We start from the raw sequence: 17,273 nt of genomic DNA on the forward strand, positions 1-17,273 counted from the left end.
TCATCTTTACCCAGATGGCTCCAAAATCACATTATGTCAGCACCTTAAGTAAACTTAAATATGAACAAAATGTAAAAGACATTTGTTTTCATTCCCAAAAATTGATAATATGGGAAGAAATAAAAAATAATAAAAAAATTAAGTTACAATGTTTTATTTATAAAAGCACTTAGAACTAGAAAATAATTCTCTCAAATAAAACGCTTGACGTTTAATATTGCCACAATTTTTAATTCAAATGCAAGCGTTTTATTTGAGAGATTTCATCATTAAAAATTATTTTCTAGTTTTAAGTGCATTTATAAATAAAACACTGTAACTTATATTTTTAACTATTTTTAATTTTTAACTTTTCAGCATTTAATTTTGTTTGACCACTGAGAACCTCATAACAAAATTATGGCCACTTTAGGCCGAAAATGTAGATAAAAGCTTTAAAATACCTGAAATCGTGTTGTACCGTTATATAGGGGCTATACCAAATCCTTGACCTGAGTCCAACATTTTTGGTGAGGAAGTTTCTGTACCTTTGGGAACCCCAATTGCCAAGTTATAGCCAATTCGGCTTAAAAATTAAAACAGAATCCTTAAATTACTTTAAATCGGGCGGTACCGCTATATGGGGGCTCTAAGAAAAAATGGATCCATATTGGTTTTGGTTTCATATTCATGTATTGTCATCCAATTCTGAAAAGTGTGCAAAGTTTTAGTTCGATTGGTCAACTACAACTTGACCGATATATGTAGTCCATATTCCAACCTGATACACGACTGGATGAAATAATACTATGTGCAAAGTCGGCACCAATCACAAACTCCCTGCGAGAATTATCTTGTGGATTTGCCATTTCGGTTGGCGTTTTAGGCAAAAATATCAGGAAGTATGGACTTGCGCAAGAAAAAAAGTACCGTCGTTGAGGAAGCCGCAAGGACAACTTACTGAAAAAATTTCAAAACTATGCAAACGGAGCTCTTCACTTTATCCGAATTTTGTGTGGGAGAAGTGGACAGATATAGTCCATATTCGAACCCGATCTATATCTGGAAGGAATAATACAATGTGCAATGTATGGACCAACTCGATTGCTCGCTTCAAGTGTTATCGTTCACATCATTTTACAGAAAAATTTTTAACTTTTTGAGGGTGGTACCTGAAGGAGTGGGCCGATATGGCCCATATTCGAACTTAAACTAAGTTTAGACAAAATATTACGATACAATGTGCAACGTTTGGACCAAATCGATTGCTCGCTTCGAGAGTTATCGTTCACATCATTTTACAGAAAATGTTTTAACTTTTGTGAGGGTGGTATCGGAAGGAGTGGGCCGATATGGCCCATCTTCGAACTTAAACTAAGTTTAGACAAAATATTACGATACCCAAAATTTGGTTCCGATCGGTTGATCCGTTCAAGACTTATGTTATGTTTGTGTACCAACATATTTTTTATGTTAGAACATATTTTTTATGGGTGGAGACGATTTTTGTCAAAGAGAGTAACAGCAGGGCTCTCGCAGCTGCGGAATGCTGGTTTATAATAAAGAGCTGTGTGCATGGTGTAATAGGAGACGCATACGTTTTGTGATGTGTATGCGTAAAACATGTGTGTTTCATGCTTTGTTGTTTTTAACCAACGTAGCAAGCGAAGAGGAAAAGAAAGAAATTGTATTAATTATGTTGGTATTTTTTCATCTGTGTTCTAAAGAACATCGTTGAGTAAAGACGGTAAAGTGAGTGAATAAATCAGTGTTTTTTCTTTTCTTAAAGAAATTGTGCTTTTTAGTAAATTAAATGTCCAATACATTTTATAATTGAATCAAAAAGGTGAATGGAAAAATTTTTTATATTATATATATTTTATTGGACAAGGAAGAAATCGCGTTTAATATTGGTAATTACATCAATACATTTTCATATATGTACATACATACATACATTCATACATACACACAGAAAAAAAGGCCTCTCTAACATATGTCCCAAACATATTTTGCAGCAAACATATATCTGTTTGCCAGCAGTCCCAAACATAACAACGCTTTTCATAAAGCAAAAAAAAATACTGGTTTTCTGAGAGATAAAAAAAACAATTTTGGCGAGTTTTTGTTTTTATTGACTGACAACCACCACACACCACCAAACAAAGCAGAGACAAATTTTGCAGCTTTTTATTTATTAATTCCTTTTTTGTAATATTGTATCTTACCGTTTCTTCTAAAGATTTTCACTGTAGTTGTTATCGTCTTGTAAGCATAGCAGAACAATATGAATCATATGTACATACATGTTGAGTCTATCAGCGCTAGGTTGAGATATTAAATGTTGCATTTATATTAAAGAAATTACAAATTTGTAGTTGCGAAGTATTTGACTATACGAACTTTGTTTTTTCAACACCAAACGCACTGTAGTTGTTTGGTTTGTCGGTTTGTCAGTTAACTAACAATAACAACAATTGTTGCGACAGTGGTAGTTGTTATGTGTGTGTGGTTTGTTGATAAAGTCTCAATGTTACCCTGTAGGGACTGTGGCCGATTTAAAGCTCACATAAAGCTAGCTTTTTTTAAACATAAGTGGCATTTTATCGATAATTTTGCCTTATGCCAACTGACTAATTTTACAAGGCGATGAGCGCCTGAGTAGTCAGTATTGTCCAACGCCAGATAACTTTTCGACTGATAATAAACTAACTTTTTTTGCCTATTTTTAGTCAGTTTAAAACATAATCTGAAAAAAAAAACAATTTTTGTTTCTGAGTGTTTTTTGGTTTTGACTTTTCATATTCTCTCTCTCCCTCTCTTTGTCTCTCTCTCTTTTTTTGTTAGAGAGAAGAAGGGGCAAATTTGTGTGTTTCCTTTGTGTTCCTTTTTAATTCCAGAATAATATGAGTAATATGTACGAATATGTTCAGTCCATCAACACTGTATTCTATAACTGGATGCTGCATTTATACGAAGAATATTAAGAAAAAGCAAGTGCGAATTATTTATACATTTGTGCCTTATTTCTTCGACAATCACAAATACTTTGCAGACGGTACATGTTTCTGTTTTCAGAGTGGTTAATCTCTAGATAACTTTTCGACTAACTTTATATTGGTCGAAAAGTTATCTAGACATGGACAATTGCCGAAAATTTTTTCTGTTCAAAGTGGTTCATCTGTAGATAACTTTTTAGCCAGTTTTTAGTCAGTTTAAAAATTATCGATCTATTATCAATCATTTTATCAACTGGTTAATAAAAGTCCGACAGGGTATGGTGAGACGATGATGGGGGTTGTGTTGTGGTTTGTTGATACATTGTCAATGTGATGGTGAGACGATGAGACTGATGAAATTGTAGGGAATAAAAGCCCAGCAAACCAATCGTAACGAAATCGGAACAATACACAAGCACACAGCTCTTTATTATAAACCAGCATTCCGCAGCTGCGAGAGCCCTGTTGTTACTCTCTTTGACCAAAATCCTCTCCACCATTAAAAAATATGTTCTAACATAAAAAAATGTTGGTACCCAAACATATTAAATTGAGATATGTTACAAAATGTTGCAAACAAATATTTGTTTGGACACAAACAAATTATGTTTGGATCCAAATCAAGTCCCAAACAAATATTTGTTTGGATCCAAACATATTTCTAACATATATTTTTCTTTGTTTTGAACTATTTAGGACGATCTTTGACGCAGATGAACATTAGACAATTGAACTTTCGATAATTGTCAGTTTGATAATTGAATTTTGGTGTATTAGCACTCATTTGAATTTGCGTTTTAATCAATTAACATACTTCGAACCGAAGGATCCGATTACTCCGATACTTGATAAAAGTAACCGTTTTTGTCTTCTTTTCTTTCAGACTTCTCTGTTTAAAGTGATCTCCCGAATTCAAAAGTTCGGAATAAATTCATCCTAAATGCCAAATCCTGAAGATAACTATCGCAGGGAATTTCTAAATTGGTCCAAACTTTGGACATCGTATTATTTCATCCAATCCAGTCGGTCCAGTCCTTCGGGTACCTCCCACACAAAATTTGGGAAAATTTGACTTTGAGGACTCTTCTTTCACGATTCTATTTCAACGGTACAATTTTTTTCCGGAGAAAGTCCATACTTCCTGAGATAATGACGCGAAAACTCATGTCACCCTACCGGCACATACTAAAACTGCTAATATGAAGGATAATATATAAATTTTTCAAAAACCTTTTCCAAACTTGTTTTAAACTCGCTAAACTTGTGTTTGCTTCTTTTTTGTTTTTGGTCAAAGGCTGAGGGTACAACTGACTGATACTTTCTTACTTGTTTCTTTCCAATTTTGAATATCATACTTTTTCGATATACATACATATGTATGTTTTTGACCACTTGCAATTGCGTTCCAGCTCTACGGGAACTAAACTGATTGAATTCATACTCCTTTTCAGTGGGGATATCATTTTTTAATAACATGACAGGACCTAGACATGACAGGACCTAGACATGACAGGACCTGCTCAAATTTTATACGACATAAATCGAAAGTTGATTATTCGAAGATGTTTTTACTTACAGTTTAAAAGTATACATATGTATGCATATGCCACAACCTCATTTCCAATGATGTTACCTCCGAGCTCTAGATTTTTCAATTAACCCACCAATTTTGTGGATTTTGTACTTCCTCTAAACTGTGGAAACCATTTCCTGCGTTATCATCTTCATCTTTTTAATCGGAATCTGACCGTAACCACTACTAATCTTTACAAACTCTAAACTAAACTCTGCCTTTTTTAAAATTTTTTTTCGCTGTTAAATTTCTAAAAAGACGCTTAATATACAACTTTCAGGAATTGACAAAACAGAGTAATACAATGGATCCTGACAGTTGGTGCATATACAATTATTGCCAAAAACTGTCAAAAAAAGTGTCACGGTATACCTAACGCGAAGCTACATTGAAATATGTCAAAAATATTTTTGCTCATTTTTCGCGATTTTTTAGGTTTTATACCTTTTTGCCATGAGACCATTCCGAATTGGTGCGAATTGTCAAAATCAGTTCAGCGGTTCTTGAGTTATAAGCGTAGTAACTAACACCATTTCCTTATATATATATAGATATAATCATTTGATTCCAGATGCCGATTTCCCGCTGATGATTTCAACTTTGAAGAAAATGTGTTTTGAAAATTTTGCCTATTAGGCGAAGGTCATTTTTTATTAATTTTTAATTAATTTCTCGTTAGAGACGAGTTTTATGACCAAGATGCTTTTTGAAAAAGGAAAGCCGACGATACGAACCCAGCTTGAACCAGGCTGGGGTTCGAACCCACGTCCTTGAAAAACACACCAAACTCATAACTTTCAAAGGCTATGCTAAGCGTTTGTCATGAAGCCATACAATGATTTGAACAAAAAATTCAACTTTGTAAAAAACAAATTGCATTTGAAAGAGGAAACAAGTTAGATGATAGCGAAGCCGCCCCACAATCGATGTGTCTGAGGAGCCTTTCTAAACCAAAGGCGAAACATGTCATGTCACGCAAGTGGTGGTTATGTGGGTTCGTATCGTCGGCTTTCCTTTTTCAAAAAGCATCTTGGTCAGTAAGCTCGTCTCTAACGAGAAATTAATTAAAAATTAATAAAAAATGACCTTCGCCTAATAGGCAAAATTTTCAAATAAAAATAAAAATCAGCTTGAGCCAGGCTGGGGTTCGAACACACGTCCTTGAAAAACACATGGAAAAAAGTGTTGTCACGGCGCGTTAGTGTTCAGAACCAAACTCATAGCTTTCAAAGGCTACGCTAAGCGTTTGTCATGAAAGCCATACAAAGATTTGAACAAAAAATTCAACTTTGTAAAAAACAAATTGCATTTGATAGAGGAAAAAAGTTAGATGATAGCGAAGCCGCCCCACAATCGATGTGGCTGAGCATTCCTAAACCAAAGGCGAAACATATCATGTCACACAAGTGGTGGTTGTGTGGGTTCGTATCGTCGGCTTTCCTTTTTCAAAAAGCATCTTGGTCAGTAAGCTCGTCTCTAACGAGAAATTAATTGAAAATGTGTTTTATTTCGCAACTAAGGAGAAGCGTTCAACGACGTTTCTATATAATTTTTTCTTTTTGAAATATATGTTTGGGACATAAGTTAGAGGGGGCATTTTTTCTGTATGTGAGTTATTTGAAAAATCAAGAGCTCGGAGGAAATTTCATTGGAAATAAGGTTGCGCCATATATGTATGTATACTATTAAATTGTAAGTAAAAACATCATCGAAAGATCAACTTCCGATTTATGTTATGTAAAGGACAAACAAATTTAGTTTCCATGAAGCCAATGTTTGCACTATTATAATACGCGAACTACTGTAATTTTCTAGTAACTATGACTTTTACTGAATCAAATTAAATGTGTTTGAACAAAGCTCACAAATTTAGCAAAAAAAATATTTTTTGGGGAAGTTATGACCGCTTAAATGAATAAACATAGGCAAAAATACGTTGAAGCTAACGAGGTTTCTATCTACCTTTTATGGATGCTGACTTTTTGACGCCGGATTCTAGGTGTTTTTTGTATTTTTTATTTAACTTGGACGCGCACTCGAGTATTACAAAAAAACAATAATAATATTAAAGAACTCGCGACAACGCATAATTTGATATGTATAAGGCCAACATTTAGTGCGATATTTTTTCTACAAAACCTATTTTTTGGGTACAGTTTTTACAGTGTAATAAATTTTGGTAAATGTATACAAATGAAAAGAAAACAATTCGTTGTATCGGGAAACCGCATGCGCATCAAGTGATTTTGAGAATTTCGCGATTTTTACGCATCTTAAGCCGTATATTACTCGATACTGTTTTCCTTAAAAATTATTCCCCATTTAAAGGAATCCAAAATTTGAAAGTTTTCCATATCTTCCGCAAGATGTTAGCGTGTATTCTGAAGTGATTACAATAATAAATATGCGTTTTCGCGTGAATTGTACCTAAAATAGATGAATAACTCCGACCTAATTTTCCTACATTTTCTTCAACTAACTCACAAAATAAATTTGAAACAAGTTAAGTTCGGCCGGGCCGAACTTGTTATACCCTCCACCACGAATTGTGATGAAGTAAAACAGCATCAGGCAACCTATACCAACCCACATTGCGTTGTTTGCATTAGTATTGGAGACATAACATCCCTGTAGGAAATGTCAGTAGTGAATCTATACTGACTTACTACTGACACTGTGAACAGTACAACTGACAAACTGTAGACAACTAATGTAATTTCCTATAGACATTTTGTATGAACGTGCTGAGGAACCATGTGTTGACATTGGAGGTAGTGAGTCAGTATGGACATTGGAGGTAGTAAGTCAGTAGAGACATTGGAAGTAGTGAGTCAATAGAGACATTGGAGGTAGTGAGTCAATAGTACATAAAGGGTCATATGGAGACATTGGTACCAAATTGTTCACTATTAAGTTTTTTGAAACTTTTTATAGATTAAAAAGCTGTATAGTTTGTTTTATAAGACGATGAACTTATACTTTTGTTTAAGTAGTATATTTTATTAAAGAAAAACATATAATTATGAAAATACTAAAAAGTACAAATTGCGTATTATTTTATCTTTATAAAGGGCTAAGCCCTTGATTCCACATAAGCACGAAATTAGTAAATAAAGCCAAATTTTTCAAGGATGGCTAACCAATAATAAAAATTGTCAGAAATATCATCGCCTTTTTATTTTCTTGGCCATAAAGGCTTGGTGTGATTTATCTGCTTAAAATATTTCTTCTTCTGCTGCACTTAACGTTTTAACAGCGATTCTCTGAATATTGATATAACCTCTAGGAATTGAAAAGAATAAACATGTATAAAGCGGGGTACACATGATCAGTTTTGACTGTCGATTTTTCGGAATTATCGATAACTGTCCAACCGTCCAGCAACCACAAAATATTTTGTGGTTGCCTGATGACTGACAAAAATGAACGGCCACACTATCAAGCAACCGATTATTTGAGCCAAACTGATAGTCAAAACTGATCGTGTGTACCCCACTTAAATATGCATAAATAAACAAAATGCCTTTAAATTTGCTTAACTATTACAGCTGTATAAACATTGGAAAAATCTCGCAATCGATTTTTGCCAAAAATCCCTTCAACATTCTAACTCATTATTATGCCGTGTCCAAATATCAGATGTAAGTTGCGTTCATTTCCATTATCATCATTTCCAGCGTAACGGGACAATATATTTGTCAGGCTCCACAATCTTCGCTAAAGATTCCATAAAATGTCTAATTGTCGATGTTTCACCACAAATGTTGTCAGCCGCCTCAGAACTTGTATTTTGATATAGATTTGTCTATGTTTTCACTTGTCTGTTATTCACCTTTCCTAATTTCCTGTTGTTATTAAAATTATATATTTTATTGATTTTTCACAAAAACACATTATTTTATGCCAAACAATTAAGAAAATGAAGAAAAAATAAGAAGATGCTTCGTTGGGCTATCAGTTTTAATTATAAACAATGCTTCTTCTTATTAAAATAAAAAGTATCAATTGTTGACAACCTGTTGACAAAGTGATGACTTTGTCACCATAATAGTAGACAAAGTGGTGACATGTCGACACAGGGATGCTTAATACCCTGTAGGGACTGTGGCCGATTTAAAGCTCACATAAAGCTAGCTTTTTTTTAAACATAAGTGGCATTTTATCGATAATTTTGCCTTATGCCAACTGACTAATTTTACAAGGCGATGAGCGCCTGAGTAGTCAGTATTGTCCAACGCCAGATAACTTTTCGACTGATAGTAAACTAACTTTTTTTGCCTATTTTTAGTCAGTTTAAAACATAATCTGAAAAAAAAAACAATTTTTGTTTCTGAGTGTTTTTTATTTTTGACTTTTCATATTCTCTCTCTCCCTCTCTTTGTCTCTCTCTCTTTTTTTGTTAGAGAGAAGAAGGGGCAAATTTGTATGTTTCCTTTGTGTTCCTTTTTAATTCCAGAATAATATGAGTAATATGTACGAATATGTTCAGTCCATCAACACTGTATTCTATAACTGGATGCTGCATTTATACGAAGAATATTAAGAAAAAGCAAGTGCGAATTATTTATACATTTGTGCCTTATTTCTTCGACAATCACAAATACTTTGCAGACGGTACATGTTTCTGTTTTCAGAGTGGTTAATCTCTAGATAACTTTTCGACTAACTTTATATTGGTCGAAAAGTTGCCGAAAATTTTTTCTGTTCAAAGTGGTTCATCTGTAGATAACTTTTTAGCCAGTTTTTAGTCAGTTTAAAAATTATCGATCTATTATCAATCATTTTATCAACTGGTTAATAAAAGTCCGACAGGGTAGTTCTTTCGCTAAGGGGACGGACGCATACACAAAAAACAAAAGAAGCGACGCACAACCTTATTCATTGCCTGCTCAGCTGAGACCAAATTGTTTTGTTCTCTCCACATGTTGTATACGTGAATAAATGTACGCTCCCCAAGAGCGTGCGTGCACCCTTTAGTGTGCTTGTCGCATTACCTTCGACCACAGATGCCAAGGCACCCACATCTGTGGGAGATGTTTGCTCACGATCGCATGGTATCGACGAGGTTTGACTCGTGGGCAGATCACTAGTCCCCGCCGGTACTGGGTTTATTAGGCCCTGCACCGTAACTTTTATATTCATTTTTCCTCCTTCCATGGTTGCTTTTTGTTTTAGGGGAACACCCCTGTAGTCAGTTTTTTGTCCGCGGGAAACTCTAGGTCTCCAGAGGTGGATTATCCCACCACTCTGCCCCAGACTCGCCATGCAACAAGTGTTGGACAGAGTGGTACGACCATCCGCCTCCCCCTATCCGCCGGTGGGGACGCGCCCGGTAGGGGAACTGACAAACTCCCTCGGGAACTGACAAACTCCCTCGGGGAACTGACAAACTCCCTCGGGGGCTATATTAAGGCGTGAACCTGTACCGAAAAACTTACAGGGGAAAGTTATATACCCCCAACGAAAACAAAATACCAAATTTCAGCCATTTCGGAGGAATATTGAGGTCACCACCTTCAAAATACCGAAAATCGGGAGGTACAGTTCTATGGGGGCTATATGAAGGCGTGGACCTATACCCCCAAAATTCTAGGGGAAAGTTGTATACCCCCAACGAAGACTAAATAACAAATTTCAGCTATTTCGGTGTGATAATGAAGCTAAAACTTTCAAAATACCGAAAATCGGGAGGTTCCGTTCTATGGGGCCTCTATCAAAACGTGGACCGATATAGCCCATTTGCAACACCAAACATCCTAGGAGTAATAGAAACTTCTATACCAAATTACAAAGCTCTATCTTAAAAATTGCGATCTGTATCTTGATTTCAACAGACGGACGGACGGACGGGTGGACAGACGGACATGGTTATATCGACTTAGAATTTTACCCTGATCAAGAATATACATACTATATAGGGTCTCCGATGAATATTTCGATGTATTACAAACGGAATGACAAATATTATGGTGGAGGGTATAAAAATCAGAAATCCTCTGGACCTCCGACCACCCTCCTCCGAACTTCGGTACAACCTCCGACCACCATCTCCGAACTTTGGAACAACCTCCTCTGGACCTCAGACCACCCTCTTCCGAACTTCGGAAAAACCTCCTCTGGACCTCCGACCACCCTCTCCGAACTTCGGAACAAAACCTCCTCTGGACCTCCGAACATCGGAATAAAACCTCCTCTGGACTTCCGACCACCCTCCTTCGAACCACGGAACAACCTCCTCTGGACCTTCGACCATCTTCTTCCGAACTTCGGAACAAAACCTCCTCTGGACCTCCGAACATCAAAACCTGTTCGCTACTACACACGCAACAACACACAAACAGCAAAAAATATTTTTTTTACTCGATTTTACTCATCGAGCAAACCCGTACTCTATTTCGAGTATTTTCACTCGCACTCTTATTTTTAAACCAAGAGTACTCGCGAGTGCTCCAAAATAAAACAAAAGAGTAAACTTCTTGTAAAACTCGTACTCTTCGAGTACTCCTACTCAGGTATTTTTCACTCGCGAGTAAAAACGGGCAAATCGGACTTTTTACTCTTCGAGTATTCCCACTCGCGAGTAAAAACGAGCAAATCGGAGCTCTGACAATAAGTGTTTTAGATGCACTAAATAGTACCAAACATTGAAGCACTGATATTGAATGAACTGGTAAGTAAAGTGCTTTAAAATTTGGCATGAGGATCACTCTTGGGATTAGATCAGAAAAAACTTTACCAGTTGTTGGCATTAGATCAGAGTATTTATGAAAATCCCCACTTAAATTTATGAAATGTATGACAAGTTTATGCATAAAATATTATAGGCATTAGGGTTTGAAAATTGTTATAAGTATTGTAACATTGGTTTTATGTGAACGGAAATCAAGTAGTCAAGCGCGAAGAATCTGTTGAACAAAAAAAAAAGTTTTGTGAATGTTTTAGTAAGTTCATTTGGAAATGTAGACATATGGCACAATTTTTTATAAGAATGATTATCCATTAATAGAAATGATGATCTGGCGTGAGATACGGCCAAGTTTTTAGAAATTCGAACTGTTCTATGAGTACTTAAATGAAATTAAACATCAATTAACAACAAAATTGTCATAATTCAACATTTCCATATCAAATATTGTTTATTTGTTTTTATCCCCTTACCGCAGATGATATTTCACATGGTTTGATCTTGTTAATATTATGAATTGAACATCCATCTCCCAAATTTAATCCCTTTATCCTGAAAGCAAATCCAAAACATTTATCAACCGAAGTGAAACACTGACCAAATAACTGAGTTTTTCATTCGTATTTTTGCAATATCAGGCAGTTACCGATATTGTAGTTAAACTAAATTATATCTATCTTATCTTTTTAATCCTTTGGGGGAAAAAGAAGCATGTCCTTAGAAAGAACACCCCAGCTTCTAGGGCTAGTACCAATAACCCTACTGAGGAAAATTCTATTATTGAAGCAATCAATTATATTGATCCAAATACCATGAATGAACCCATAAATTGTTTTATCTGTCGGGAAGCTTTGACAGAAGGTCAAGAATGGTTATCCTTAAAGCAATGCTCACATATATTTCACCGAAACTGTATTGAGGATCATTTAACTTCAACTTCCAAATGTCCGACATGTAAAATATTATGTCATTTATATGATTTGAGAAGTGTCTCTTTAGCTCCCAAACCTCAACCTAAGACCCATTACAGAGGTAAAGGTCGTGGTGGTGCGACACATCAGCAGTAGAAACGGTACGTTACAACGTTGAACACACAATCATCGGATTTATAGTCGGACACCGTACTTGTCGCATTACCTTCGACCACAGATGCCAAGGCACCCACATCTGTGGGAGATGTTTGCTCACGATCGCATGGTATCGACGAGGTTTGACTCGTGGGCAGATCACTAGTCCCCGCCGGTACTGGGTTTATTAGGCCCTGCACCGTAACTTTTATATTCATTTTTCCTCCTTCCATGGTTGCTTTTTGTTTTAGGGGAACACCCCTGTAGTCAGTTTTTTGTCCGCGGGGAACTCTAGGTCTCCAGAGGTGGATTATCCCACCACTCTGCCCCAGACTCGCCATGCAACAAGTGTTGGACAGAGTGGTACGACCATCCGCCTCCCCCTATCCGCCGGTGGAGACGCGCCCGGTAGGGGAACTGACAAACTCCCTCGGGAACTGACAAACTCCCTCGGGGAACTGACAAACTCCCTCGGGGGCTATATTAAGGCGTGAACCTGTACCGAAAAACTTACAGGGGAAAGTTATATACCCCCAACGAAAACAAAATACCAAATTTCAGCCATTTCGGAGGAATATTGAGGTCACCACCTTCAAAATACCGAAAATCGGGAGGTACAGTTCTATGGGTGCTATATGAAGGCGTGGACCTATACCCCCAAAATTCTAGGGGAAAGTTGTATACCCCCAACGAAGACTAAATAACAAATTTCAGCTATTTCGGTGTGATAATGAAGCTAAAACTTTCAAAATACCGAAAATCGGGAGGTTCCGTTCTATGGGGCCTCTATCAAAACGTGGACCGATATAGCCCATTTGCAACACCAAACATCCTAGGAGTAATAGAAACTTCTATACCAAATTACAAAGCTCTATCTTAAAAATTGCGATCTGTATCTTGATTTCAACAGACGGACGGACGGACGGGTGGACAGACGGACATGGTTATATCGACTTAGAATTTTACCCTGATCAAGAATATACATACTATATAGGGTCTCCGATGAATATTTCGATGTATTACAAACGGAATGACAAATATTATGGTGGAGGGTATAAAAATCAGAAATCCTCTGGACCTCCGACCACCCTCCTCCGAACTTCGGTACAACCTCCGACCACCATCTCCGAACTTTGGAACAACCTCCTCTGGACCTCAGACCACCCTCTTCCGAACTTCGGAAAAACCTCCTCTGGACCTCCGACCACCCTCTCCGAACTTCGGAACAAAACCTCCTCTGGACCTCCGAACATCGGAATAAAACCTCCTCTGGACTTCCGACCACCCTCCTTCGAACCACGGAACAACCTCCTCTGGACCTTCGACCATCTTCTTCCGAACTTCGGAACAAAACCTCCTCTGGACCTCCGAACATCAAAACCTGTTCGCTACTACACACGCAACAACACACAAACAGCAAAAAATATTTTTTTTACTCGATTTTACTCATCGAGCAAACCCGTACTCTATATCGAGTATTTTCACTCGCACTCTTATTTTTAAACCAAGAGTACTCGCGAGTGCTCCAAAATAAAACAAAAGAGTAAACTTCTTGTAAAACTCGTACTCTTCGAGTACTCCTACTCAGGTATTTTTCACTCGCGAGTAAAAACGGGCAAATCGGACTTTTTACTCTTCGAGTATTCCCACTCGCGAGTAAAAACGAGCAAATCGGAGCTCTGACAATAAGTGTTTTAGATGCACTAAATAGTACCAAACATTGAAGCACTGATATTGAATGAACTGGTAAGTAAAGTGCTTTAAAATTTGGCATGAGGATCACTCTTGGGATTAGATCAGAAAAAACTTTACCAGTTGTTGGCATTAGATCAGAGTATTTATGAAAATCCCCACTTAAATTTATGAAATGTATGACAAGTTTATGCATAAAATATTATAGGCATTAGGGTTTGAAAATTGTTATAAGTATTGTAACATTGGTTTTATGTGAACGGAAATCAAGTAGTCAAGCGCGAAGAATCTGTTGAACAAAAAAAAAAAGTTTTGTGAATGTTTTAGTAAGTTCATTTGGAAATGTAGACATATGGCACAATTTTTTATAAGAATGATTATCCATTAATAGAAATGATGATCTGGCGTGAGATACGGCCAAGTTTTTAGAAATTCGAACTGTTCTATGAGTACTTAAATGAAATTAAACATCAATTAACAACAAAATTGTCATAATTCAACATTTCCATATCAAATATTGTTTATTTGTTTTTATCCCCTTACCGCAGATGATATTTCACATGGTTTGATCTTGTTAATATTATGAATTGAACATCCATCTCCCAAATTTAATCCCTTTATCCTGAAAGCAAATCCAAAACATTTATCAACCGAAGTGAAACACTGACCAAATAACTGAGTTTTTCATTCGTATTTTTGCAATATCAGGCAGTTACCGATATTGTAGTTAAACTAAATTATATCTATCTTATCTTTTTAATCCTTTGGGGAAAAAAGAAGCATGTCCTTAGAAAGAACACCCCAGCTTCTAGGGCTAGTACCAATAACCCTACTGAGGAAAATTCTATTATTGAAGCAATCAATTATATTGATCCAAATACCATGAATGAACCCATAAATTGTTTTATCTGTCGGGAAGCTTTGACAGAAGGTCAAGAATGGTTATCCTTAAAGCAATGCTCACATATATTTCACCGAAACTGTATTGAGGATCATTTAACTTCAACTTCCAAATGTCCGACATGTAAAATATTATGTCATTTATATGATTTGAGAAGTGTCTCTTTAGCTCCCAAACCTCAACCTAAGACCCATTACAGAGGTAAAGGTCGTGGTGGTGCGACACATCAGCAGTAGAAACGGTACGTTACAACGTTGAACACACAATCATCGGATTTATAGTCGGACACCGTACTTAGTAAGTAGTGAAGTAAGTAGTTTTAGCTTGTCACATTCTATGTAATGAGTTACATAATGGCTAACGGAACCGAATTTTTGCTGAGTATCAAAATGCGATCCGATTATCAAAATTTTTTGTAGGATTGGTTTTTAAGCCACTGCAATGAACAACTGGTAAAGTTTTTTCATCGATTGGACCATAATTGCGGCATTTGATGAATTTTCTCGAAAATGCATCATCTTTGGTTCCATAAAAATTCCCATGAAAACAAAGATCGCTCGGGTGGCACGGTTTAACGTTAACAGATAGCCATAAAATTTCATATATAAGGTTTTTGGATCAGTAATACTCTTGTGAGAAAAACAGCAATTCACCTTTGACACCGATGCGTACTTTACGACATTTCTTCTAATATCTTTGTGGGAATTTATTTATTTATTATTAATTTGTAATTAAGACAATATATTTGGACACCAAAAGAAGGCATCAGTTGATCTTTCTGTGTCATCTTGGCCTAGTCGAATTTCGAACTTGTTTATGTTTTTGACATTTTGACCATTTTCTGTTCCTTTTTCATTTTTACTAAGGATATAAACATGCAATAAAAATTCAGATGTGATTTCTTTTTATGTACATTTCATATCTTGTGCTCGCACACTTGTAACTTATTCACAATATTACAATAACCTTCTCACGGTTTCGATGTACACATCAACTTCTCTTTGGCAAAATTTATACCATTGCTTATTCCACTTTTTTAAGGAAGAAAACCTCAAATCAAGATGTTGGCTTCCCTGATTAATGTTCTGTGAGCTTCCGATTTGCGAGAATGCATTCTTTATTTAAACATTTCAAGATTTACACGTTGCACCACTCAATTTTAATAACAAATAAACAGCAACGTAACGGATATAAGCACAGGATTTGCATTCACCGTAGCTTGCATAAGGTGTAGATGCAACTCATTTTGCTGAATAATATTCTAACTGGCATTCGATATTTATTGAATTTCACATTTGTGCATCAGTTGCATTTGCAAAATTATTGCAATGCGTTGCATTATATTTTCATGTCGAGCATTACAAACTGATTTTGAGTTTTTTTATTTTACGGAAACAGTGGAAAGTTATTTTTATGTCAATCATTCTAGGGATTCCCAACATTAATTTTTAACAGGTTTCGTCTACACAGAAAAAAAAACTGTATTATAGAAATAGTGTGCATAAAGCTCGCCAAGGTTCAAATTTCTGCAATTCATGAACGCCTTTCATAAAGCAAAAAAAAAACTGGTTTCTTCTGAGCGATTGAAAAAAACAATTTTGGCGAGTTATTTTGCATTTATTGACTAACAACCACCAACCAAACATTATAGCCTTTGCAGGGTTAACCTTCTTAATGAGGATTTATGTGACGTATACGTAAAGGAATTGACATTTGAAATCCAGTGGGTTTGTTAAATCTGGTTATATATAAACTTACTATTAATTCTTTTATTTTGTATTATTGTAACTTCCGTTTCTTCTAATGATTTTCACTGTAGTTGTTATCGTCTTGTGAGTATAGCAGAACAATATGAACCATATGTACGTACATGTGGAGTATATCAGCACTAGGCTGAGATATTAGATGTTGCCTTTATATTAAAGAAATTACAAAATTGTAGATGCGAACTATTTCGTACAGACAATTACTTTGATTTTTTTTCGACACCAAACGCACTGTCGTTGTTTGGTTTATTAGTTGTGGTGGTTGTGGTGGTAGTTAAGCCTATAAGCCTATAGTGTGTCAATGTGGTGGTATGACGATGAGACCATTCAAAAGAAGACGAGAACAAAATTGAGAAGATTTTTCCAAACAAGAGATGAAATATGAGAACAAAGTAGGGAAAACTAGGAAAGGAATTTTGCATCTCATGGAAATCTTACGTATTTTTGAAAAATAGTGGCTTTCGAATGTATATAAGAAACTGCACATGTGAGGTACCTGTACAGTATGAAAACACTACATCACAAACGAAAATATGTAAAAATTCTTGAAATATTTTTTTCTGTGTATTTTAAAAATACTTGTACTGCTAATGTAGGACTTCTAAAATTTA

The sequence above is a fragment of the Musca autumnalis genome, unplaced genomic scaffold (genome assembly GCF_047663935.1).
Source record: "Musca autumnalis isolate F117 unplaced genomic scaffold, ASM4766393v1 scaffold_5, whole genome shotgun sequence".
Lineage (NCBI taxonomy): Eukaryota > Metazoa > Arthropoda > Insecta > Diptera > Muscidae > Musca > Musca autumnalis.